Source organism: Bufo bufo, chromosome 1 (assembly GCF_905171765.1).
Source record: "Bufo bufo chromosome 1, aBufBuf1.1, whole genome shotgun sequence".
Lineage (NCBI taxonomy): Eukaryota > Metazoa > Chordata > Amphibia > Anura > Bufonidae > Bufo > Bufo bufo.
In genome coordinates this window covers 105,414,119-105,441,430 of record NC_053389.1, presented here as the reverse complement: position 1 = coordinate 105,441,430, position 27,312 = coordinate 105,414,119, and the positions used below count along the sequence as shown (strand labels likewise).

Genomic DNA, 27,312 nt, shown 5'->3' with positions numbered 1-27,312 from the left:
ACTTTTGAATCAGGTCTTTGCAGTGTTCCATATGCTCTTTGCTTGGCTGAATAGAGCAGTCGTACTATTTATTTAAAGGGGTATTTTACAAAAACCCTTTTAAAGGGGTTGTCTCACTTCAGCAAATGGCATTTATCATGTAGAGAAAGTTAATACAAGGCACTTACTAATGTATGTGCATTGTCTATATTGCATTCTTTGCTGGATTAATTCATTTTTACTTCACATTATACACATTATATACTGCTGGCATCCAGGGGTTGCGACCACTGCTACAGCGCAGATATGAGGTGGATGGGACGGCAGCTGCTGCGCATGCGTGCCTATGTGTGCTCCCACGGTCCCAGCTGTGCATGATGGTCGTAACCATGTGAATGAGCAGTGTATAATGTGATGGAAAAATGAATCCAGCCAGCAAAGAAAGCAATATGGACAATCACAGTACATTAGTAAGTGCCTTGTATGATCTACATGATAAATGCCATTTGCTGAAGTGAGACAACCCTTTTAAACCTTTGTTCTTCATTGTATATCAACCTGCTTGAATCTTTCCACTTGGAAGCAAAAGCCGTGTGTGGGACAATAGCAAACAGCAGTAAATAAAATCGACTCCTTCAAGTTAGAGTTCTAATTGCTAGAAAGTGGTTGGCCATAATACGCAATGAACGGCTGCAATTATGCAAGCTCTTTTATCACAACTACTGATTTGTTCCTGCCGCCTAATGAACTCTATGTGCCTCACTGCTCCTATTCCACAATCCCTTTTAACAGCGATACATCATCCATCCTAAGGATACAGCGAATTATCTAATTTCTTTGGTGTACTGCTAGCTAATTGAAGAGAGCCAATTAGAAACTGGTGGGTTTGATTCTGACAGCCATTAAACATGTCTTCTCGGACTGCGCAGTTATACACAGCAGTCGCGTCTGTTATTTTATGAGGTTCTGATTAAGGGAAATATGTTCTGATACCACAACAATGGTTGTCCAGGCTTATGGAGATGTCTCATTGAACTGCATGGATAATGTTGTGCAGTTTGCCAAGTCATCAATTAGATTTTGCTTTTGACCTCCACCATAACAAGCCCAATGCGCATTAAAAGGGTTCTCCAGGAATAAAAAATAAAAAAAAGAAAATACTTAAATATTATTTTATTATAAATATATTCACAAATACCTTTTATTACTTAGAATGGCTTGTTTTGTCTATGGAGCAATTATTAGGAGAAATAAAATGACTGCCGTCCTATCAGTACACACAAAACCTGTCCTAGTCACACAGGAGGACAAGTTACTTCACCGTAATGAGCCATAGAGCTGCCTTATCCCCCTCTCTGCTCTGTTTGTCAGGAGTCATGATCCTGAATACAGGTGAATCTCTGAGGGAATGGAGATGATAAGGAGACATGAGAGGAGGGTGAGGTTTGGCTAATGAGCAGCAGTACTTGTTTACAGTCTCCATTACCACAGCCTGTCCTGTCCGTCCTCTCTGTACTTCATGTCTCCTCATGAACTAAATTCCCCAGAGATTTAGCTGAAGTTCTTATCATCTGTATTCAGGATCATAATCCCTGACAAGTAGAGAGGAGGAGGAGGAGGCAGCTCTTTGCTTAAGTGTTGTAAAGTAACTTGTCCTCATGTGTGATCAGGACAGGTTTTGTGTGAACTAATGGAACAGTGGCCATTTTGTTTCCCCTGATGATTGTTCCCCCCCATAAAACAAGCCATTATAAATAATGAAAGGTATTTGAGAATATATTTATAATAAAGTAATATTTAAGTATTTTCATTTTCTTAATTTCCGGAGAACCCTTTTATGACTACAGTTTGCGTACACCGTGCCTTTGACTTCAAGGAACACTCCAGTTACCTTTTTACCTTGTCTAAATTGAAGAAAAACTAGGTTGCAAAGTATATAAAAAAAAGCGATCCTTGCCACTTTTCCTCCCTGCTGCTTACTGTGCTGCTCTCCTGTCCTGCTCTTAGTCGTCACTGCAGCCAGGAAAAGAATCTGTGCATGCGTCACCACTGCAGCCAATCCCTGGCCCCTTATTTGGCTGAAGCGGTGATATGCTTGCTTTTTTTTTTGGACAGGCTACTACAGCTGCTCCCTGAGTTTTTAGTTAACCTTTACAACCTCTTTATGGCTGTGTGCCTCCTGTTATTTGCTGGTGACTGCTATTAAAATTATTGATAGATGTTATGTCAGCTGTATGTCAAGTTACCTCCCTAAACAGATGTCACTTTGCACAGTGGTAAAAAAGGTGATTACAGCACTGCTGCTGTGGCCACAAAAAAAGGAGAAATAAAACGAGTGGCACAATATAATGGAGAGTGCTGCAGAAGTGTTACCTTATTATTTCAGTAAGGACTGACACTCCATATATCGGGAGCACTTCCAAATGACCAGTTATGAGATGGTCTCTTCAGCACTTGTCTTGGGAATGTGCAACAAGATTGTATGCTTTTAAAATGCCATTCTACTTAGCGAATTTTGAACCTTCTGCTCTCTCGGATTATATATATACATATATACACATACACACACACACACACACACACACACACACACACACACACACACACACACACACACACACCCTTTTCGTATGTATCCACATATTATCATGGTCTTTTTCTGAAGAGTCTTGTTGAGCTCTTAGCTGACTTTTCTGGCTTAATTACACAGAAAGGAGTTTGCTCTTCAGTGTGTGATCTGTACAAATCGTATTGTCCTAATAGCATTTTATCAGGAGGCAGCAAATATAATCAGAGCAGCGGGCTCTCTACTTAAAATTGGTCTGGCATTTCTGTGATTAAGAAATCATTGTTTTACGGTTCCTATACAACATGTGGCCCCTGTAGCTGCAGCACGGCTGAGAACTATGACAAGTACAGGTGAAGCGCATAAAAATCACAGCAATTAACATTAAAAGTGTTTTCCACAGTTTTCTGAATGATGGCCTATCCTCAGGAGCTCCAAAGAGCGCTGTGGCCTCCTTGCAGCTTACCAAGCACAGTGCCATTCATTTGATAGTGACTGTGCTTGGTAACTTGAGTGGGACTTGAACATTAACTTTAACTTGAATGGGATTGAGCAACGCTTAGGCCATGTGATCGATGAACGTGATGTCGCCGGACTAGGAAGAGGTCTATACGCTCAGAGTACCACACCCTCCTCCTACAACTAATCTACGGGGGTGCCGGGAGTCACGCCCCCACAGTTCTTACATTGATAACCTATCCGGAGGATAGGCCATTAAGATGAAAATCCTGAGAAACCCCTTTAAGCCATGTATGTTTTTTTGTTGTATTGTCTTCATGCACTGGCTGGCTCCAGAGAGCAAGTGCATGCATAGGGCTATGCAAAATGCTATGTGAAAGCCTCCTTCCTCTGTCAAGCATCTTAGATGGTGCAGTCCCTACTGGTAAGTGGACAACTCCAGTCAGAGAAGGTACAAGTGAAGTGTAATCACTTTCATTGTACTGAACTGGTATCTGACCATTATTTGGTGACTGCAGGGTCCCAGGTGTTTGACCCCCTACCAATCAGGTACTGATGTCCTATCCTATATATATATATATATATTACACCAGATTTTTCGCCTGATAAGACGCACCTTTTCCCCCAAAAAGTGGGGCGGAAATGGCAGTGCGGCTTATGGGGCGAATGCTGCAGTTTACACTGATACACCGCCGACCGCATGCTGCACAGTGCGGCTGGAGGGTGTATCAGCAGGGAGGAAGGAGGGGCTGGGGGCCGGCATCTGGTTTAGGAATGGCAGCGGGGCCCGATGCAGTCACTGTATTCTATTGCACCGGGCCCCGCTCACTGTAGTAATCCTATCTAAGTGTAGGCATTGTTTAACAATAGAATTTATCTTCATTCCAGCAGCCGTACTTACTAACTTCCGTAGCAGGCAGGAGGCCGGGCGGGTGGACTGTAGTGTAACTCACTACGTCACACGCCTGCTCCTCCCACTTTATGAATGAAGCAGACGGCGCGGGCGTGTGACATAGTGAGTTACGCTACAGCCGCCCGGCCTCCTGCGGAAGTAAATAAATACGGTAGTACAGGCTGCTGGAATGAAGATTAATTCTAGTGTTAAACAAAGCCTACACTTCGATAAGATTACTACAGTGAGCGGGGCACGGTGCAATAGAATACAGTGACTGCACTGGGCCCTACTGCCATTACAAGACTAGATGCCGGCTCCCACCCCCCGTAAAGGGTGTCATTCACACTACACAGGGACACTGTTATGGGGATCTGTGGATGCTATTTATGTGTCATCCACAGATCTCCCCCCCCCCCCCCCCCCCCATAGCAGTGTCATGCCATCCACAGATGCCCCCATAACAGTGCCATCCACAGGCCCCCATAACAGTGCCATCCACAGATCCCCATAACAGTGTCAGCCACAGACCCCCATAACAGTGCGTCATTCACAGATCCCCCATAATAGTGTCATCAACAGACCACCATTAGTTCAAAAGCACACCTTTTGGTTCAAAATATATTTTTTTCTTATTTTCCTCCTCAAAAACCTAGGTGCATCTTATGAGCCGGTGCGTCTTATAGGGCGAAAAATACGGTGTATATATATATATATATATATATATATATATATATATATATATATATATATTTATATATATTTATTTATATATATATATATATATATATATATATAATCTCCCACTCTATATAGTGTAAGGATCCTTCTGCATAAAAAGCCACAACAGAAAATCACTGCACCTAAAACTGACCACCACCTAAATCTTCCCAGGTTCTAATCCATCTTGTGAATAGTTTGACCTTGGGAATATGATCAATAGATATTTTTCAATTTTCTTCGTCTGTGGGTTTTCTGATAAGATTTAAGTGCTTATTTTTTACTGTCTGCTCTAGGTTACAGGCCAGTACGATTTCTATTTATTTCTGAAATGGGTTCAGACACATTGACTTGTAGAAGTAGCTATTTGTTTTACACAACATGGTTTCTTTATGCCATGCGCAGATGTTCTCGAAACCAAGGGAATCGCAGCTTACCGAACATCCGACCTTCTCGTTAATTGACCTTTTTTTTTTTTTTATTGCGATTTTATCAAAGCTGGCCGGCGTCTGATCAGAACATCTGTATGGCTCTTACATGCTTTATTATCAGACTGCCTGTAACATGGCGAGAGAAGAGGCAAATGACAACACGGCAGTACCTTTCTTGTTTGAACAGGAATCTGATCTGTTCGCTTTTCACCTATCGCTGATTGTTGAGACCTGATATTAATGAAATAAAGCCTGAATATGTCTCCTACAGCATGAAAGTGCAAACATAACTTGTGGATGGGTGTACGTACATCTGTATGCTGATCTTGTAGCACCTCATCTAAAGCCTGCAGCTTATCTCTTTTATACCCACGTATGTGAAGGTGCCCAGAAGCTGTCTGACCTGCTCGGGCTACAACACCATCGCGATCTGCTATTGACTGTGAAAAATGCTCATTAATCAGGTGATCCTGATGTTTGCACCTAAATAATTGTTTCTGGGCAGCAGATCATATAGTCTAAACAGCAATCTGCTGCCCAGAACCATACAGCTGTATGGGGACCTCATACTGTGGAGGTGATCGCTGCATGTAAATACAGCACTCAGGGGTGCACCTAGCCTTTCTGCTGCCTGAGGCAAACACAAACTACGCTCCTCTTCCCCATGCCAATTTCTATACCTAACCTCTTTGCCACAATGAAAGCGCTCATTGCCCATGGACAGCAGTTCACCCCCCACTGAATGAGCAGCCGACAACTTGCTGCTGCTCGGCATGTGTAAAAGCGCCTTTAGGTTTAACGGCTGCTAATACAGTTGAAAGGCATTGCATTACACTTTGGTTTCCTGGGTCAAAAGATACTAGGTTTGTCATTAAAAGGAACCTGTCGTATAGAAAATGCAGTGCAATATGATATGCAGCAGGAGGAGCTGAACAAATTGAGATATATACGTCCTATATAATGCATTACATTTCTTGCTCTTTCTAGGCCAGTAGTCCAGCAGTGGGTGGTCCTACTTGGTGATTGACTGCTATCTCTGTATGCACACTGAGTAGGACCACCAGAAGGACTGCACAGCCTAGAAGGTGGATGTGTCCCCATTCCTGACGTGTCTGTTTCAGTAAATAATTGTAAAATCTCAGTTCTTGAGCATCCTTTCTTATAACTCTGAATTGTGCCATTCCTGCATTATCCCTCCTACAAACTTATAAATAATTCGACAACTGGGTGTTATCCCTTTGTGTTCTGACTCTGGCAGCACTGATTGGACAGTGGGAGAGTGGGCAAATTATTCATAAATTTATGGTAGGCATAACTGAGGAATGGTTAGTGCAGAAATAGGTTACATGAAGAGTGGCATAGAAAACTAATGAAGCCCCTAACTAGAGCTTAACTCAGTAAATAATTAGATAACCAACAAAGCAACACTGAGAACTAATAAGCTAAAACGGTATATTTTTATTAGACATATGGTTAAAAACATAGACAAAGAGATGACAGACAAGTGCAAAATAGTGCAGTACAATCCTGGGAGAGTTAATTCAGTATAATAGAGTAATAAGGTAAGCGACCAAAAAATATATATATATAAATGCCTGTATATAAAGAGGACTCCTATACAAGAGCTACACTTGAAAAAAGTCCACAGTGCAAATAAATGCATTCAATATGAAAGTGCAAGTGCGTATATTCAGTTGTGACTAGGGGACATAAGGTATAAATCCTCAAGTGTGGCTCTTTCCAAAAGTGCAATTGTATCTATACCGCTATAAGTAACAAGCGGTAAAGTGCAAGTGCAATATAGGAGATAAAAGGTGAATAGCAAGACCATGTATGGTACAAAAAAGGCAAAGGGCCGCAACAATGATAGTGAAACATGCGGTCCAAACAAAGCAAGGTCACATACCGTTATGGAAGTAACAAGTCCGCAGGAAGACTGCACACCCCGACGCGCGTTTCGATTTGAAACCTTCCTCTGGGGGTGAGGAATGGTAGAACACTGAGATCTTGGAAAGGACACTGCAGAACAGCTATAAAATGGGGCATTCAATTATTTACTCTACAGACATTAATATATTTCTTACCCATGAATTGGAGACATTGACTCTGTCAATTACCCATAAAATGATCCTTCATATTGTGTATTGGGCCTCCCAGCTGTCTCCCTTTGGCACATATGGGTTAGTATGCCTAATCATTTCCTCTCCCGGAGAAGTGTCTTGCAGTGTGTCCATTAATGAGCATATAGACTATATAGGCAGACCATGAGCAGAGTATAGATGTACGCCATTCACCAGGAGCTCACGTGGTGCTATGCTTAGGTATGTGCTAGGGTAGTTTGTTCTCGTGCATGCAGTAAGTGATACATGAATTGCATTTTGCACAAAGCCCAGGCTGATGTGAAGGTTTGCATTGTGTGTGCTGCTGATTCAGGAGGACACTGTCTGCCGCAGACTCCTCACTGGATATAGAGGCTGCATATTAGACTATCCTGCGGTGATGACCACTTATAATCGTAGAAAAATGCTCTTATTCTCTTCACCCAATGTAAATAGTTTTTACTTAATGCTATGAAGGGGACAGCTTGCATCTTATGTTTACTGAATAGTCTAGTATCAATTATCTGTGGGATCTCCTTGTGATTCTGCACAGAGCAAACACATCTATACTCTGATACCTAAAAATGCACATCGTCCTAGCTGAGCATCCTTACTTGGCGATTTTTGGAACTCCCATAGAAGTAAATGGAGAGAGAGGTACATATGTGGCCTCCTCTCCACTCACAGCAGCTTGGAGACTGATCTCATGGAGACCTCTGTTCTTTAGACAGATACATGTCCACCTCTGGTACCACCGCCTGTCAGGGATTTATAGCATATGCTGTGGATGTGTCATAAATGTTCAGATGAGAATAACCCTTTAAGTCAAGAATATGCAGGGATCTAGAACTATAAAATACAGGTTGTTCTGTGCAGTTTTCCTCAAAGCAATATATGTCAATCTCCTTGGCTTCTCCTAATCTATACCTTATCCATAAGGAGTTGATCCTCACAAACCCTGGCAGTCATCAGGCCTGTCCTGCAGTAATGTCTCTTCAAAGCGGAGATATTTTATATTCTATGCACAGGCTATATGTAATGCTGTCAACTTATGTACTTTATATCATTAAAACTGGTCTGCACCTTAAAATGATGCCTCAACTATATATATATATAAATGGGTTTTCAAATTGATAACCTTTATCAATTATTAATTTAGAATTGCTGGGGGAAGGGTCTAACCACTGGAACCCCCAACGATCAGGAGAACAGATGTCACCATTGAATGGAGGGGTGATGTGCGAACATATCACAGAGGTGAATCTCCTGGGGCTTTCATTTTCATGATCACCGGAGGTTCCAGTGGTTGCCCCCCCCCCCCCCCCCCCCCACGGGGCCTTGATTAATCATCTGTCCTGCTTATAGGTTGATTTTATGGATTTAAATTCTATTTAGTGTCTGAGCAAATGCCTACGGTAACAAACCCTCTACTACTGTACTTACCATAAGAGTAAAATGGTTCTATATGACACCCCCTTCTCTACAGCTTTTTTGCCACAAAAGTGGAGCGTGTACCGAGGATGTTGTAATGAGGTCAGAGACAGTTTACATTATGTTGGATGACTGCTTTCATCTCATGGATCTGGATCATCTCTTCTCACCACTGCATGCAGCACCTTTTTAATATCATTACTGTTGCAATAAAAAATAAAATAAAATTGTGCTGAATTATGTTTTTCCCTGTTCAACTAATTTCCGTTGTCATGCGTATTCATGTTTTAATAGATTTTGAGATTGTCTTTGAGCTGCTGATTGTTCGTATTGATATACGAGCTGTCATAATGGATAAAAATCTGTCCTGTGATAGTCATCTGGTACTTGTGTGTATGGCATTTACAGTATATTTTACATTTTTCAATCAAAATTCATCTTTATGCTAGAAGTGTTTATCATAATCCTCAAGCTGCCCCCTCTTACCTGATATATACCCAAATGGACATGTTCACACCCAGTGGATTTGTTGCAGAAGTTTCTAAAAAAGGAAATGGGTCTCCTGCATTTTCAGTTTCTATTGGAGCACGTGTATGGATTTTTTAATATCCCCATTCAAGTGTATACGACATTTTGCAACACATGTGCCCCATGTGAATATATGAGAAAGATAAGAACACTAAGGTGCACTTTGTATGAAGTTTTATATTCTCCAGTTGATTAGCAAACTTCTAGTTTCTGGACTGTAACTAGTAACTACATAAACAAAAACTTAAAAACCTAACCAAAACATTGGGGAAGATTTATCATCTCACTTGCACCAGAAAAGTGCCTTTAAAAAGTCACAAGCTGTCTTTGTGACTTTTTGAAATAATACAATGTTGCAAGGGCCTCTTTTTAAGCCCCCCTCACCACTTTCCCAAAAGGGGTGTGATCAGGGCAGAAAAGAGGTGTGGCTAACAACTGAGACAAATTTATCTTCATTTCCACCAGTTTATTTATTTTTTGTGCAAATGAAGCCTGAGATCGCCGCTACGAGCGGCCATAGTTTTCTGTTTAGGCACACGGACTGCAAAAAGAATAGCCTATTTTAGGACTATGCTTGCGCCTTGTCATAAGTTAGGCGCATCCTCCGACAGTGCAGGGGATGTCAAAACTGGTGCAGGAAGTGCAGGCCTTGATAAATTTACCCCATAGGATGTGATTCCAGTCTTAGGATAAAGACACTCACTGTTTCCTTGTGGTGTTTTTGTGCACTTTTGTTTTTTTGAGCCTTTTTTTAATTTTAACTAGTGCAGTTTTTGCTGTAAAAAATACTAGCTCGTGATACTAGCAAAATGTCTGTAGGAAATACAGGGCAGTTTTTTCTTTTTTTCCTAGTGGGGTTTTTAATTATTGATGCAATTTTTTTTGAAGCCTTTCCCTTTTTTCTGTTACCTTCTTCATAGAGGAAAACCCCTGAACAAAAAATGGCATCCACAAATTTGTTTTGCAAAACAACCAAAACATAAAAACGCATGTGGCATGGAACAAACTGCAGGTGGTTCTATGGCATTTTTAGTTTTTTAAAGGGGTGGAAAAAATGCCAGACCAAAATAGTGTGTGGAGTCCTTAAATTGAATGCCCATTCGTGAACACTACTTGTATTTGACATTCTGTACCGATTCATTTTGTAACCTACCTTTTAGGGTACGACCCAACAGTATGGCTGGCCGCATCTTGCCAAACCGTGCCCATCCAACTCAGACAATGGCAGCACGATTTTACTACAAAGTTTCTTTGCCATTGGTTGTTCTGGCTGGGCTGGCTTGGCCGCATGTGGCCAACTGCGCTGTAAGCTTTTACCTTAGGCTACTTTCACACTGGCGTTTTGGCTTTCAGTTTGTCAGATCCGTTCAGGGCTCTCACAAGTGGTCCAAAACGGATCAGTTTTGCCCTAATGCATTCTGAATGGAAAATTCCGCTTAGAATGCATCAGTTTGGCTCCATTCCGCTTTGGAGGCGGACACCAAAACGCTGCTTGCAGCATTTTGGTGTCTGTCTGACGACACAATGTAAGTCAATGGGGACGGATCCGTTTTCTCTGACACAATAGAGAACTGATCCGTCTTCCATTGACTTTCAATGGTGTTCAAGACGGATCCGTTTTGGCTATGTTAAAGATAATACAAACTGATCCGTTCTGGACGGATGCATGCGGTTGTATTATCGGTGCGGATCAGTCTGTGCAGATCCATGACGGATCCGCACCAAACGGCAGTGTGAAAGTAGCCTAAGATGTTGGAGTTTTGTTTGATATAGAGCTCCTTTTGTGTACAAAAAAAAAGGGTTAGATTTTAAATCTTTTGGGGCTTCCTATTAAAAGGTCACTAACATTTAAAAAAAACTTTTGACAGAGACATATCAAAAGTTTAGATTGGTGGGGGTCTCAGTGCTCAGAATGGGTGGAAAGAAGCACGTGCATATTGCATTCTCTCTCTTCGCTTCAAAGGACAGAATCGATCTTAACTTTTGATTTGTCTATATGACCTATCAAAAGTTTTTTGAAAAGTGACCCTTTATGCACTGAATTTCAGAATAAACCAGAACGCAGTAAGCTCCTTAGCTCCCTCTAGTGGTTACAAGAATCCAGACTGTTACAGTATGTTTTAAATCAGTGTCTATGAGCTCATTTGGAGGTTTGTGTCAGAAAAACAGCTTCAGCCAGTCTAAAACTAAGGAAAAAATTTATCACATCATTTTGGACCTAAGATGGTGTTTACAAGGTGTAGATGAGCTTTAAAGTTATCCCATACAGTACTTCCCAAGTGGCCCTCGCAATCCCTATTTTTTTGCCAAATTCATGTGTCCCTCTTTGAATGTCCCTTTTTTGACTCGAGGGTGAGGAATATATTTGCAATATTACTTTCCGGATCAATATAGTAAATGTCAGGTTGCTGCTGGCTAATCAGTGTAGTCACCCAACAGTAAGGCCTGCCACCTCCATATCTATTTCATTGTATGTAGATTATCTGTTCAGGGGCTGGGAAATATGGATGACCGCCTATATAGCCACATGCTTATATGGTGCATTTAAGAAAATCTGCGATAGAGTACAATGCATGTGAAAGGAGTTTAACAAAACTCCAAAATGTGTGCCTATTTTAGGCAAAATTCATAGCATGCCCTATACTGTAAGTTGTGGATTTTTCCCACTGGAGAATAGATGTTCTGCATTATGGCAAAATATAATTTCCATATACTGTAAGAGGTTTTATTTGTAATGCACAATCATCCGTGGATGTTACAGACAATGTAGAGTTTCCATATCATTAAAATTCCTTGTGAGTCTTCTGTGTGTCAGAGATTCTCCAAAAAAACTTCTGCCCTTTCTTGTAATACAATTGCTAGTTCAGACAAGTATTACTTTGAACTCCCGTGACATGTAAGCTACTGTCTGCCCTCGCTGACCTCCTTCATAGCAATGTTTAGAAATTGTCCTTGTATCCTTATGAGATGTAGCTTCTCGCCCGTTCTTCTCCCTCCGGTGCACCAGAGATTGCACATCTAGATTCAGTGCAGACCAATATAATAACATGATTTTCTAACATAATTGCCAAGCTCTACAAGGTGTCTGTGCTGAATTCCAATAGAACAAAACGCCGCCACCAGTGTATTGGAGCAGTATCCAGAAAAAAAAGATGGCATGCAATTGTGTGATATAGATAGATAGATATATACACTCACCTAAAGAATTATTAGGAACACCTGTTCTATTTCTCATTAATACAATTATCTAGTCAACCAATCACATGGCAGTTGCTTCAATGCATTTAGGGGGTGGTCCTGGTCAAGACAATCTCCTGAACTCCAAACTGAATGTCAGAATGGGAAAGAAAGGTTATTTTAAGCAATTTTGAGCGTGGCATGGTTGTTGGTGCCAGACGGGCCGGTCTGAGTATTTCACAATCTGCTCAGTTACTGAGATTTTCACGCACAACCATTTCTAGGGTTTACAAAGAATGGTGTGAAAAGGGAAAAACATCCAGTATGCGGCAGTCCTATGGGCAAAAATGCCTTGTGGATGCTAGAGGTCAGAGGAGAATGGGCCGACTGATTCAAGCTGATAGAAGAGCAACGTTGACTGAAATAACCACTCGTTACAACCGAGGTATGCAGCAAAGCATTTGTGAAGCCACAACACGCACAACCTTGAGGTGGATGGGCTACAACAGCAGAAGACCCCACCGGGTACCAATCATCTCCACTACAAATAAGAAAAAGAGGCTACAATTTGCACGAGCTCACCAAAATTGGACTGTTGAAGACTGGAAAAATGTTGCCTGGTCTGATGAGTCTTGATTTCTGTTGAGACATTCAAATGGTAGAGTCCGAATTTGGCGTAAACAGAATGACAACATGTATCCATCCTCTGATGGCTACTTCCAGCAGGATAATGCACCATGTCACAAAGCTCGAATCATTTCAAATTGGTTTCTTGAACATGACAATGAGTTCACTGTACTAAGTCACCAGATCTCAATCCAATAGAGCATCTTTGGGATGTGGTGGAACGGAGCTTCGTGCCCTGGATGTGCATCCCTCAAATCTCCATCAACTGCAAGATGCTATCCTATTAATATGGGCCAACATTTCTAAAGAATGCTATCAGCACCTTGTTGAATCAATGCCACGTAGAATTAAGGCAGTTCTGAAGGCAAAAGGGGGTCCAACACCGTATTAGTATGGTGTTCCTAATAATTCTTTAGGTGAGTGTGTGTGTATATGTATGTATGTGTGTGTGTGTGTGTGTGTGTGTGTGTGTGTGTATGTATGTGTGTGTATATATATATATATATATATACACACACACACACACACACACACACACACACACACGCGCGCGCACACACATACACACACACATACACACATACACACACACACACACACAAACGGACAGCACTCCAAGTAAAAGTAGTGGTGTTTATTCACATGGGTGAATAAACACTACTACTTTTACTTGGAGTGCTGTCTGTTTTTCATCTTTATTATACGGGGTAAGCTGCTACATCCCTGGACCTAGCACCCACATTGCTTTTTCCAGTGCCGCCATTTGTCCTTCATTTATTTATATATATATATATATATATATATATATATATATATATATACACTGCTCAAAAAAATAAAGGGAACACAAAAATAACACATCCTAGATCTGAGTTAATTAAATATTCTTCTGAAATACTTTGTTCTTTACATAGTTGAATGTGCTGACAACAAAATCACACAAAAATTTAAAAATGGAAATCAAATTTTTCAACCCATGGAGGTCTGGATTTGGAGTCACACTCAAAATGAAAGTGGAAAAACACACTACAGGCTGATCCAACTTTGATGTAATGTCCTTAAAACAAGTCAAAATGAGTCTCAGTAGTTTGTGTGGCCTCCACGTGCCTGTATGACCTCCCTACAACGCCTGTGCATGCTCCTGATGAGGTGGCGGACGGTCTCCTGAGGGATCTTCTCCCAGACCTGGACTAAAGCATCTGCCAACTCCTGGACAGTCTGTGGTGCAACGTGATGTTGGTGGATAGAGCGAGACATGATGTCCCAGATGTGCTCAATTGGATTCAGGTCTGGGGAACGGGCGGGCCAGTCCATAGCATCAATGCCTTCGTCTTGCAGGAACTGCTGACACACTCCAGCCACATGAGGTCTATCATTGTCTTGCATTAGGAGGAACCCAGGGCCAACCGCACCAGCATATGGTCTCACAAGGGGTCTGAGGATCTCATCTCGGTACCTAATGGCAGTCAGGCTACCTCTGACGAGCACATGGAGGGCTGTGCAGCCCTCCAAAGAAATGCCACCCCACACCATTACTAACCCAATGCCAAACCGGTCATGCTGGAGGATGTTGCAGGCAGCAGAATGTTCTCCACGGCATCTCCAGACTCTGTCACGTCTGTCACATGTGCTCAGTGTGAACCTGCTTTCATCTGTGAAGAGCACAGGGAGCCAGTGGCGAATTTGCCAATCTTGGTGTTCTCTGGCAAATGCCAAACGTCCTGCACGGTGTTGGGCTGTAAGCTCAACCCCCACCTGTGGACGTCGGGCCCTCATATTACCCTCATGGAGTCTGTTTCTGACCGTTTGAGCAGACACATGCACATTTGTGGCCTGCTGGAGGTCATTTTGCAGAACTCTGGCAGTGCTCCTCCTGTTCCTCCTTGCACAAAGGCGGAGGTAGCGGTACTGCTGCTGGGTTGTTGCCCTCCTACGGCCTCCTCCACGTCTCCTGATGTACTGGCCTGTCTCCTGGTAGCGCCTCCATGCTCTGGACACTACGCTGACAGACACAGCAAACCTTCTTGCCACAGCTCGCATTGATGTGCCATCCTGGATAAGCTGCACTACCTGAGCCACTTGTGTGGGTTGTAGACTCCGTCTCATGCTACCGCTAGAGTGAAAGCACCGCCAGCATTCAAAAGTGACCAAAACATCAGCCAGGAAGCATAGGAACTGAGAAGTGTCTGTGGTCACCACCTGCAGAACCACTCCTTTATTGTGGGTGTCTTGCTAATTGCCTATAATTTCCACCTGTTGTCTATCCCATTTGCACAACAGCATGTGAAATTGATTGTCACTCAGTGTTGCTTCCTAAGTGGACAGTTTGATTTCACAGAAGTGTGATTGACTTGGAGTTACATTGTGTTGTTTAAGTGTTCCCTTTATTTTTTTGAGCAGTGTATATACATATGAACTTTTTCAGGTTCCCCATAAACTGCAAGGACAGATGTATTATTAGTTACTGACAATGTTCACATGATGGATACCAATGGTACCATTGTGGTGTCTGACGGACAAATCATGAACATCATTCTGTTAACCTCTCTGAAGTTGTGCATCAGATTTATGGTGGAGGTTCTTTAAAGAGGACCTTTCACCGATTCTTACCCTATGAATTAAGTATACATACATGTGGAGCGGCGCCCGGGGATCTCTCTGCACTTACTATTATCCCCGGGCGCCGCTCCGTTCTCCTGCTATGTCCTCCGGTATCTCCATTCCTTAAGTTATGGTAGGCGGAGTCTGCCCTAACGCTGGCCAATCGCATTGCAGAGCTCACAGCCTGGGAGAAAATAACCTCCCAGGCTGTGAGCTCTGCGCTGCGATTGGGACTGGTATCTTCGCCTACTATAACTTAGTGAGCCGAGATACCGGAGGGCATAGCAGGAGAACGGAGCGGCGCCCGGGGATAATAGTAAGTGCAGTGAGATCCCCGGGCGCCGCTCCACATGTCTGTATAGTTAGTTCATAGGGTAAGAATCGGTGAAAGGTCCTCTTTAAAATTAGTATTACCTTGTTAAAGTATCGGGTCTCATGAAGCATGAGAACTAAAATCTGATTGCTTGCCACAGACAACTGCTCCATTTTTTTTTATTTTGGACAATTGATAAATCTCTACCTAGTGTATTAGTAAGTAGAATAATTTGCCTTGAATTTATAGGCTGGAATGTCAGGCTTCCCAAAGCATTCCTGATCCAGCGTGCTATCGGTGCTGCGTTTTTTAATCTTTTGGTGGTAATTAGAGATGAGCGAATTTCATATTTTGAAATTAGTTCACGCTTCGTTTACTGGTAAAAGGTGAATTGCGTTATGGATTCTGTTGCCACGGACCATAACGCAATTCTATGACGGAATGCATAACGGAATGCCTTTAGAGGCATTCCGTTATTCATTCCGTCATAATAGAAGTCTATGGGCTGCAAAACGGATCCGTCCCGTTTGTTATGCAGGGGAGTCCTCTCCTGCATAACGGTAACGGGATGGATCTTTTATGCAGCCCATAGACTTCTGTTATGACGGAATGAATAACGGAATGCCTCTAAAGGCATTTCGTTATAGAATTGGGTTATGGTCCGTGGTAACAGAATCCATAATGCAATTCTGCTTTTACCAGTAAACTAATCGCAAACGAATTTCATAACCAGAAATTTGCTCATCTCTAGTGGTAATACATAGTAAAGCTGGGAAGATCAGTGAGAAACAATTGGCTCTAATGTCCGTAATAGGGCAGCATAATTCTCCAGCGCAGGAGAGTTCATTATTGGAACTGGAGGCAGCAGTCTAAAGGGAATGTGTCACCGAAATCTGTTAATTATGTAAAACCATATAGTGACACATATCCTTTTTCCAGTTCATCCCTCATGACAGCACAACATGGAGGATGTTCCCCTTTGACCTTCTCGGGACAGGAAGCAGAGAGGTTAAAAGGTCCCACCAGTGTTCTTCCTGTCCCTACGGGGATAGGGAGCAGACAGAGTCCCTGCTCAGGGATGAAGCTTGAAGAAAGATTAGGTAGGGCTGAGGCTGGGTCGGGGGGTTATGCCTCTCCTCTCAGCCTCCGGTAGTCCAATCTAGCACCTCTCTGGGAAGGGGTTCCCTAGCACCTCCTCTATACCTTAGAGGGCTGGAGCCCCTTCTGTGAAAGAGCTGGTACAGGCATGCATCGCTGTGGTATCGGGGAAGCCGATGCAGCTTCTCCTGTGGGAGCTCTGGGCTCGGCTTCGGCTCCTATGCTCCTGTGTCCCTATGCGGGCGCCGAAAGAAGATGGCGGCACACATCATCGCCTGCTGGAGGCCTTGGTATTCGGAGGCCTCGCATGGGGGTTGACTCTTCCTTAGAATGAGTCCCCCAGGAAGAGGAGTAGGAGCCTTGAATGGATCTCACAAACGGAAAGCCAAAACGCCAGTGTGAAAGTAGCCTAAGTCTAATTCCTATTTTTTGTAATGTGTTTTTATTTTCTAATTGCAGATATTTTAATTCTATTTCCTGAACATGATTTTGGTGGTGGCCATGTTGCCTGAGCTGTCCTTAACAGTATTTAGGCTACTTTCACACTAGCGTTCGGGTGTCCGCTCATGAGCTCCGTTTGAAGGGGCTCACGAGCGGCCCCGAACGCATCCGTCTGGCCCTAATGCATTCTCAGTGGAGGCGGATCCACTGAGAATGCATCCGCCTGCCAGCGCTCAGCCTCCGCTCCGCTCAGTGAGCGGACACCTGAACGCTGCTTGCAGCGTTCGGGTGTCCACCTGGCCGTGCGGAGGCGAGCGGATCCGTCCACACTTACAATGGAAGTCAATAGGGACGGATCCGCTTGGAAGATGACACCATATGGCTCTATCTTCAAGCGGATCCGCCCCCATTGACTTTCAATGTAAAGTCTGGACGGATCCGCTCAGGCTACTTTCACACTTAGAAAATTTTCTAAGTAATAATGCAGACGGATCCGTTCTGAACGGATGCAAACGTCTGCATTATCGGAGCGGATCCGTCTGATGAAACATCAGACGGATCCGCTCCGAACGGTAGTGTGAAAGTAGCCTTAGAGAGATACTGTACAGCAGCCATATGAGTTGTAGACACAATGGACAGGAGCTGACTCATTGACTCCTATGGGCATGCTCTGTGCAAAGGGCAGGAGGGAGTAGATAAGCTGTGATATCACCTATTGTGAATAGTGGATCTTGTGTTACGAATATATGTGATATCTCTCATTCTAATCCTACCTTTAATGATAAGCTGATAACTTTAGTAAAGTGATCTGTACCAACCAAGAAATGGCTCTTATTATTCTGGTTAGTGGCCAGTATTGAAACTGCACTTTTTTTTTTTTTTTTTTTTTTTTTTTTTTTTTAATATGGATATTGACCTGGAAAATATCAACACCAAAATTCTATAAAAATGTGTGTAACATATGATTTAAATAGTAGATCATTTTCTGATGACACATTCCCTTTAATGGGGATCCTCTGTCACTAGGGCTGTATTTTGTAAATGTTCACTGGTTCCTTTCGTCGTCCGTGCAATGTATTGCCATATCTTTACTTTCTGGCACCCTGCGTACTGTGCCATGGGGATACTGGTATTAACCGCAATGACACCCTGAATTGCGTTCTTTGAAATAGCTTTATGATTTCAGTGCAATCAGCGTTAATCAAATTGTACCATAAAAGAAACAGAAATGTCCTTCCAGCTATAAAGGAACAAAGCCAAATCCGAAACCCTGTTAATGTTTCTACAAGTCCTTTCCGGCAACCAGCAGAAAATAGAAGCCGGAGAATACGCCAGTACGGGATAATGGATACATTTTCGCACCCGACGGGCTGTTATGACACCATGTTGCTATGGTAACAGCAATGGTTAAATCCAGACTGGCCAGTCTATTAATAGGCGAGCGATGATATGTCTTTATTTTGAATGGCATTACTATTCATTAATAGACTTTTCTAAATAAAGTCACCTTTTATAATGAGAGGAATCCGATAAAGTCTAACCTATTCTAATCTCCGCTTCAAAGCCTTACAATTTTCTCTGGGCTTTAAATGTTGGATGTGATCATTTTTTTCCTTGACTTTTTTCATGTTTTTGTCATGTTTTTTGACTGATCCAGTCCATTGTGTAATCCTCTATAGTAGCCACCTTCCTGCCCACCTCATACAGGTTAGGGCTTATGCACACGACAGTATTTTGCGTTCAGTATACTGGCCGTTTTTTGAGTTCAGTATGCGGAACATATACTGAACCATTCATTTTAATGGTTCGGCAAAAAATACTGAAGTGTCTCCGTGTGCATTCCCTTTCAGTATTTTAGTATTTCTGTACCGTAAAAAGATAGAACATGTCCTATTCTTGTCCGCAAATCACGGTGCTTGGCTTTATTCAAGTCAATGGGTCCGCAAAAAAAAACGGAACACATACGGAAATGCATCCGTATGTCTTCCGTATCCGTTCCGCTTTTGCTGAACCATCTATTGAAAATGTTATGCCCAGCCCAATTTTTTCTATGTAATTACTGTATACTGTACATGGCATACGGAAAAGAAACAGAAACACAATGGAAACAAAAAATGGAACAACGGATCCGTGAAAAACGGACCGCAAAGCACTGAAAAAGCCATACGGTCGTGTGCATGAGCCCTTATGGTCGATGTGCTTATCTGAAAGTATATGGTGCCATCTAAAGGCAGTTGTGGAAGCCTGCATTGGAGAAAATCTTTATATTTTTCCCCTAATTTTTTTTAGCGATGCTGCTTTGTGATTTTTTTTTTCATTATACAGTCTTCCATTTCAGATCTGAGAATGTATAGCTTGTATTAAAATCACATTTGTTATCCTTTGTCCGTGCTAAATAAGCAGAACGCCATAATGCCTATTATGTCTGCAGTCGCAGTGTTCTGCCGGAGACGGAAGATAATGGGCTCTGCGCCTCTCACTGCCCATGGTCTGATAGTTTTGATGCACATTATTAATCAAAGGGTCTTTGTGGCATCTCTAATATATGGGGACAATGTAATCTTGCAGTTTTAAAGGGAACCTGTCGGCAGATATATGCTGCATGAAATACCAACAGGTCCCTCATTACAGTGCACTGTGTTTCACATCTCCTTGATGAATAGTCTATCCCTATACGTAAATAGGAAAGAGCTGACCCAGGCAGGGAGTGACCACTGGGGACCCACCCAGGAGATATGTCTCCCTGTGCGTGCTCATGCACACAAACGTATTTTCTTTCTGTGTGCGTTCCTTTTATTTTTTATTTTTTTCCCCCAGACCGAAGTTACTCCGTATACATTCCGCATAACGGACAAGGATAGGACTGTTCTATCAGGGGCCAGTTGTTCGGTTCTGCAAAATACGAAATGAACACAGACGTCATCCATATTTTTTGCGGACCGCAAAATACATATGGTCGCGTGCATGAGTCCTAAAACAGTGACCCACATTTAGGCTACTTTCACACTGGCTTTTCCGGGTCCGCTTGTGAGATCCGTTTAAGGGCTCTCGCATGTGGCCCAAAACGGATCAGTTCAGCCCCAATGCATTCTGAATGGATAAGGATCTGTTCACTATGCATCAATTTGGCTGCGTTTGGTCTCTGTTGCGTTTTTTTAGACTGTCACTAAAACGCAGCTTGCAGCGTTTTGGTGACCGTCTGACTATGCGGAGCAAAACGGATCCGTCCTGAAACGCAATGCAAGTCAATGGGGACAGATCCGTTTTTCACTGACACAATATGATGCAATTGAAAACGGATCCGTCCCCCATTGACTTTCAATGTAGGTCAAGATGTATCCGCTTTGACTTAGACTTTTTTTTGAATGAATAATGAAAACGGATCCGTTATTACAAGACAGATCCGCACCGACCGCAGGTGTGAAAGTAGCCTTATTAAGTAAGGCTGAGGTTTCATATGCCAGTCTAGCAAAAAAAAAAAAAAAAATCATTGGAGTGCCAGAATTCAGAAAATTGAAATCTTCAGCTGCTATGTGCGGGCATACGTTCTGGCTTTAGTATTGATAAATCTGTCTAGGAGTTTAAGCCACGTCCATCCCTCTCGCACACTTTTCCAATGCCAAATGTGGAATAAAAATTGAAATCTTTGCACAAATTGCGACTTGTTCAATCCCCCTCCTACTACAGTATGTGTCACAACGTATCAGAGTAAAATGTAATGCGCTGTAACGAGGAAGTCTGTCAGTACTTCATCCTGCAGGTTCCCTTTAAGGGCCACAGGAACGGGTATTTGTATAAGGACCCAGGCAGACATATGTAGCGGAACAGAAATATATATATTCTAGATATTTTGGAAAGAGGTGAAAGGTAATCTACTTTTAAAAGTTTTCATTCTTGTGATATCAAAAGGCAAGCAGGATTTTGCATTAGGCTCAATAGGCATGTGTCTAGGGCAGTCTTATAGGAAAGCTGTTCAGGGTTGGCTTATAGCTCCTGCCGGGGATAGATGGTGCAGCACTTGCATACAGGATGGGTCGCCATCAGAACATAGCTGATCCATTCAGCGCTCTACTCTCTCCAGAACACCCATAGAAATAAATGGAATAGCCACTCGAGGGGATAGGAGACATAGGTTCCCATGGCCCACTATAGAGGCAAGGGCGTAGATAATTGCAGGCTGCATGTTGAAGACCCCTGGTCTTTACAGTAGTGCGTTAGGCTGCTACTTGGTGCTAATATTTGGGGTTTGATTCCCAGTAGATACACATAAAATAAGTTTTTTTTTATTATTAAAGTTTGTGGTAGAAGAATGAGACTTTTATTTATTTTCCTGCTTTTCTTTTATTTAAACAGTTACATGTTTTTTTTTGTTACAAAAAAAAAAATCATGGCGCACAAATCATTGCAATGAATGCGTTTTTGTTAAGGGACCAAACGCAATGGGACAATTGGCTTCTCGGCTGTTCCATGGCCAGTTGTGTGTTATTCCCTCATTATCCCAATTGCAATGAGCAGATAAAAGGTCCAGAGTTCATTTCAAGTGTGCTATTTGTATTTGGAATCTCTTGCTGTCAACTCTCAAGATGAGATCCAAAGAGCTGTCACTATCAGTGAAGCAAGCCATTATTAGGCTGAAAAAACAAACCCATCAGAGAGATAGCAAAAACATTAGGCATGGCCAAAACAACTGTTTGGAACATTCTTAAAAAGAAGGAACGCACCAGTGAGCTCAGCAACAACAAGAGACCCGGAAGACCACGGAAAACAACTGTGGTGGATGACCGAAGAATTATTTCCCTGGTGAAGAAAACACCCTTCACAACAGTTGGCCAGATCAAGAACACTCTCCAGGAGGTAGGTGTATGTGTGTCAAAGTCAACAATCAAGAGAAGACTTCACCAGAGTGAATACAGAGGGTTCACCACAAGATGTAAACCATTGGTGAGCCTCAAAAACAGGAAGGCCAGATTAGAGTTTGCCAAACAACATCTAAAAAAATCTTCACAGTTCTGGAGCAACATCCTATGGACAGATGAGACCAAGATCAACTTGTACCAGAGTGATGGGAAGAGAAGAGTATGGAGAAGGAAAGGAATTGCTCATGATCCTAAGCATACCACCTCATAAGTGAAGCATGGTGGTGGTAGTGTCATGGCGTGGGCATGTATGGCTGCCAATGGAACTGGTTCTCTTGTATTTATTGATGATGTGACTGCTGACAAAAGCAGCAGGATGAATTCTGAAGTGTTTCGGGCAATATTATCTGCTCATATTCAGCCAAATGCTTCAGAACTCATTGGATGGCGCTTCACAGTGCAGATGGACAATGACCCAAAGCATACTGCAAAAGCAAAGAGTTTTTTATGGGAAAGAAGTGGAATGTTATGCAATGGCCAAGTCAATCACCTGACCTGAATCCGATTGAGCATGCATTTCACTTGATGAAGACAAAACTTAAGGGAAAATGCCCCAAGAACAAGCAGGAACTGAAGACAGTTGCAGTAGAGGCCTGGCAGAGCATCACCAGGGATGAAACCCAGCGTCTGGTGATGTCTATGAGTTCCAGACTTCAGGCTGTAATTGACTGCAAAGGATTTGCAACCAAGTACTAAAAAGTGAAAGTTTGATTTATGATTACTATTCTGTCCCATTACTTTTGGTCCCTTTACAAGTGGGAGGCACATATGCAAACTGTTGTAATTCCTACACCGTTTTCCTGATTTGGATGTAAATACCCTCAAATTAACCACTTCAGCCCCCAGTGCTTAAACACCCTGAAAGACCAGGCCACTTTTTACACTTCTGACCTACACTACTTTCACCATTTATTGCTCGGTCATGCAACTTACCACCCAAATGAATTTTACCTCCTTTTCTTCTCACTAATAGAGCTTTCATTTGGTGGTATTTCATTGCTGCTGACATTTTTACTTTTTTTGTTATTAATCAAAATTTAACGATTTTTTTGCAAAAAAATGACATTTTTCACTTTCAGTTGTAAAATTTTGCAAAAAAAAACTACATCCATATATAAATTTTGCTCTAAATTTATTGTTCTACATGTCTTTGATAAAAAAAAAAATGTTTGGGTAAAAAAAAAAATGGTTTGGGTAAAAGTTATAGCGTTTACAAACTATGGTACAAAAATGTGAATTTCCGCTTTTTGAAGCAGCTCTGACTTTCTGAGCACCTGTCATGTTTCCTGAGGTTCTACAATGCCCAGACAGTACAAACACCCCACAAATGACCCCATTTAGGAAAGTACACACCCTAAGGTATTCGCTGATGGGCATAGTGAGTTCATAGAACTTTTTATTTTTTGTCACAAGTTAGTGGAAAATGCTGATTTTTTTTATTTTTTTTTCATACAAAGTCTCATATTCCACTAACTTGTGACAAAAAATAAAAACTTCCATGAACTCACTATGCCCATCAGCGAATACCTTGGGGTCTCTTCTTTCCAAAATGGGGTCACTTGTGGGGTAGTTATACTGCCCTGGCATTCTAGGGGCCCAAATGTGTGGTAAGGAGTTTGAAATCAAATTCTGTAAAAAATGACCTGTGAAATCCGAAAGGTGCTCTTTGGAATATGGGCCCCTTTGCCCACCTAGGCTGCAAAAAAGTGTCACACATCTGGTATCTCTGTATTCAGGAGAAGTTGAGGAATGTGTTTTGGGGTGTCTTTTTACATATACCCATGCTGGGTGAGATAAATATCTTGGTCAAATGCCAACTTTGTATAAAAAAAATGGGAAAAGTTGTCTTTTGCCAAGATATTTCTCTCACCCAGCATGGGTATATGTAAAATGACACCCCAAAACACATTCCCCAACTTCTCCTGAGTACGGAGATACCAGATGTGTGACACTTTTTTGCAGCCTAGGTGGGCAAAGGGGCCCATATTCCAAAGAGCACCTTTCGGATTTCACAGGTCATTTTTTACAGAATTTGATTTCAAACTCCTTACCACACATTTGGGCCCCTAGAATGCCAGGGCAGTATAACTACCCCACAAGTGACCCCATTTTGGAAAGAAGAGACCCCAAGGTATTCGCTGATGGGCATAGTGAGTTCATGGAAGTTTTTATTTTTTGTCACAAGTTAGTGGAATATGAGACTTTGTATGAAAAAAAAAAAAAAATCAGCATTTTCCACTAACTTGTGACAAAAAATAAAACATTCTAGGAACTCGCCATGCCCCTCACGGAATACCTTGGGGTGTCTTCTTTCCAAAATGGGGTCACTTGTGGGGTAGTTATACTGCCCTGGCATTTTCCAGGGGCCCTAATGTGTGGTAAGTAGGTAAATGACCTGTGAAATCCTAAAGGTGCTCTTTGGAATATGGGCCCCTTTGCCCACCTAGGCTGCAAAAAAGTGTCACACATGTGGCATCGCCGTATTCAGGAGAAGTTGGGGAATGTGTTTTGGGGTGTCATTTTACATATACCCATGCTGGGTGAGAGAAATATCTTGGCAAAAGACAACTTTTCCCATTTTTTTATACAAAGTTGGCATTTGACCAAGATATTTCTCTCACCCAGCATGGGTATATGTAAAATGACACCCCAAAACACATTCCCCAACTTCTCCTGAGTACGGCGATACCAGATGTGTGACACTTTTTTGCAGCCTAGATGCGCAAAGGTGCCCAAATTCCTTTTAGGAGGGCATTTTTAGACATTTGGATACCAGACTTCTTCTCACGCTTTGGGGCCCCTAGAATGCCAGGGCAGTATAAATACCCCACATGTGACCCCATTTTGGAAAGAAGACACCCCAAGGTATTCAATGAGGGGCATGAGTTCATAGAAATTTTTTTTTTTTGGCACAAGTTAGCGGAAATTGATATTTTTAATTTTTTTCTCACAAAGTCTCCCGTTCCGCTAACTTGGGACAAAAATTTCAATCTTTCATGGACTCAATATGCCCCTCACGGAATACCTGGGGGTGTCTTCTTTCCGAAATGGGGTCACATGTGGGGTATTTATACTGCCCTGGCATTCTAGGGGCCCTAAAGCGTGAGAAGAAGTCTGGAATATAAATGTCTAAAAAATTTTACGCATTTGGATTCCGTGAGGGGTATGGTGAGTTCATGTGAGATTTTATTTTTTGACACAAGTTAGTGGAATATGAGACTTTGTAAGAAAAAAAAATTATAATTCCGCTAACTTGGGCCAAAAAAATGTCTGAATGGAGCCTTACAGAGGGTGATCAATGACAGGGGGGGTGATCAATGACAGGGGGGTGATCAATGACAGGGGGGTGATCAGGGAGTTTTATATAGGGTGATCACCACAGTCATTGATCATGCCCCTGTAAGGCTTCATTCAGATGTCCGGATGCGTTTTGCGGATCCGATCCATCTATCAGTGCATCCGTAAAAATCATGCGGACATCTGAATGGAGCTTTACAGGGGGGTAATCAATGACAGGGGGGTGATCAGGGAGTCTATATGGGGTGATAACCACAGTCATTGATCATGCCCCTGTAAGGCTTCATTCAGACGTCCGGATGCGTTTTGCGGATCCGATCCATCTATCAGTGCATCCGTAAAAATCATGCGGACATCTGAATGGAGCTTTACAGGGGGGTAATCAATGACAGGGGGGTGATCAGGGAGTCTATATGGGGTGATCACCACAGTCATTGATCATGCCCCTGTAAGGCTTCATTCAGACGTCCGGATGCGTTTTGCGGATCCGATCCATCTATCAGTGGATCCGTAAAAATCATGCGGACGTCTGAATGGAGCTTTACAGGGGGGTAATCAATGACAGGGGGGTGATCAGGGAGTCTATATGGGGTGATCACCACAGTCATTGATCATGCCCCTGTAAGGCTTCATTCAGACGTCCGGATGCGTTTTGCGGATCCGATCCATCTATCAGTGGATCCGTAAAAAATCATGCGGACGTCTGAATGGAGCTTTACAGGGGGTTGATCAATGACAGGGGGGTAATCAATGACAGGGGGGTGATCAGGGAGTCTATATGGGGTGATCAGGGGCTAATAAGGGGTTAATAAGTGACCGGGGGGGGGGGGGGGGGGGTGTAGTGTAGTGTAGTGGTGCTTGGTGCTACTTTACTGAGCTACCTGTGTCCTCTGGTGGTCGATCCAAACAAAGGGGACCACCAGAGGACCAGGTAGCAGGTATATTAGACGCTGTTATCAAAACAGCGTCTAATATACCTGTTAGGGGTTAAAAAAAACACATCTCCAGCCTGCCAGCGAACGATCGCCGCTGGCAGGCTGGAGATCAACTCTCTTACCTTCCGATCCTGTGAGCGCGCGCGCCTGTGTGCGCGCGTTCACAGGAAATCTCGGCCATCGCGAGATGACGCATATATGCGTGACTCTGCGCAGGGCTGCCACCTCCGGAACGCGATCCTGCGTTAGGCGGTCCGGAGGTGGTTAAAGCTGACAGTCTGCAGTTAAAGCACATCTTGTTCGTTTCATTTCAAATCCATTGTGGTGGTGTATAGAGCCAAAAATTTTAGAATAGTGTTGATGTCCCAATATTTATGGACCTGACTGTACATACTATTAAGTATCACAAGGCAGTATTTGGTATCCCGTAATCGCAATAACCCATACAAAATGTATGGTGATCAGTAAACAACGTAAATAAAAATGGCATAATTTCTCCCCACCCTCATTTGACCCATAATGAAAGTTGATAGAAAAAAAGTTATTGCTGTTAGGGTACATTCACATGACCGTATGTGTTTTGTGGTCCGCATTAAATACAGATGATGTCAATTTGCATCCGTATTGCATCCGTTTTTTTTGCTGATCCGTTGTAACAATGCCCATCCTTGTCCTCAAAACAGACAAGAATAGGACATGTTCTGTCTTTGTTGCGGGGCTACGGAACGGACATACGAATGCGAACAGCACAGTGTGCTGTCCTCATTTTTTACAGACCCATTGAAATGAATCGGTCCACATC

At 42.6% G+C, this 27,312-nt stretch overlaps 1 protein-coding gene across 4 annotated transcripts in view; it reads left to right on the top strand.

The window, feature by feature from the left end:
• The window catches only part of PRKCZ (protein kinase C zeta), a 264,054-nt gene that overhangs the window by 148,385 nt on the left and 88,357 nt on the right, over positions 1 to 27,312 (top strand). The window lies entirely within an intron of this gene.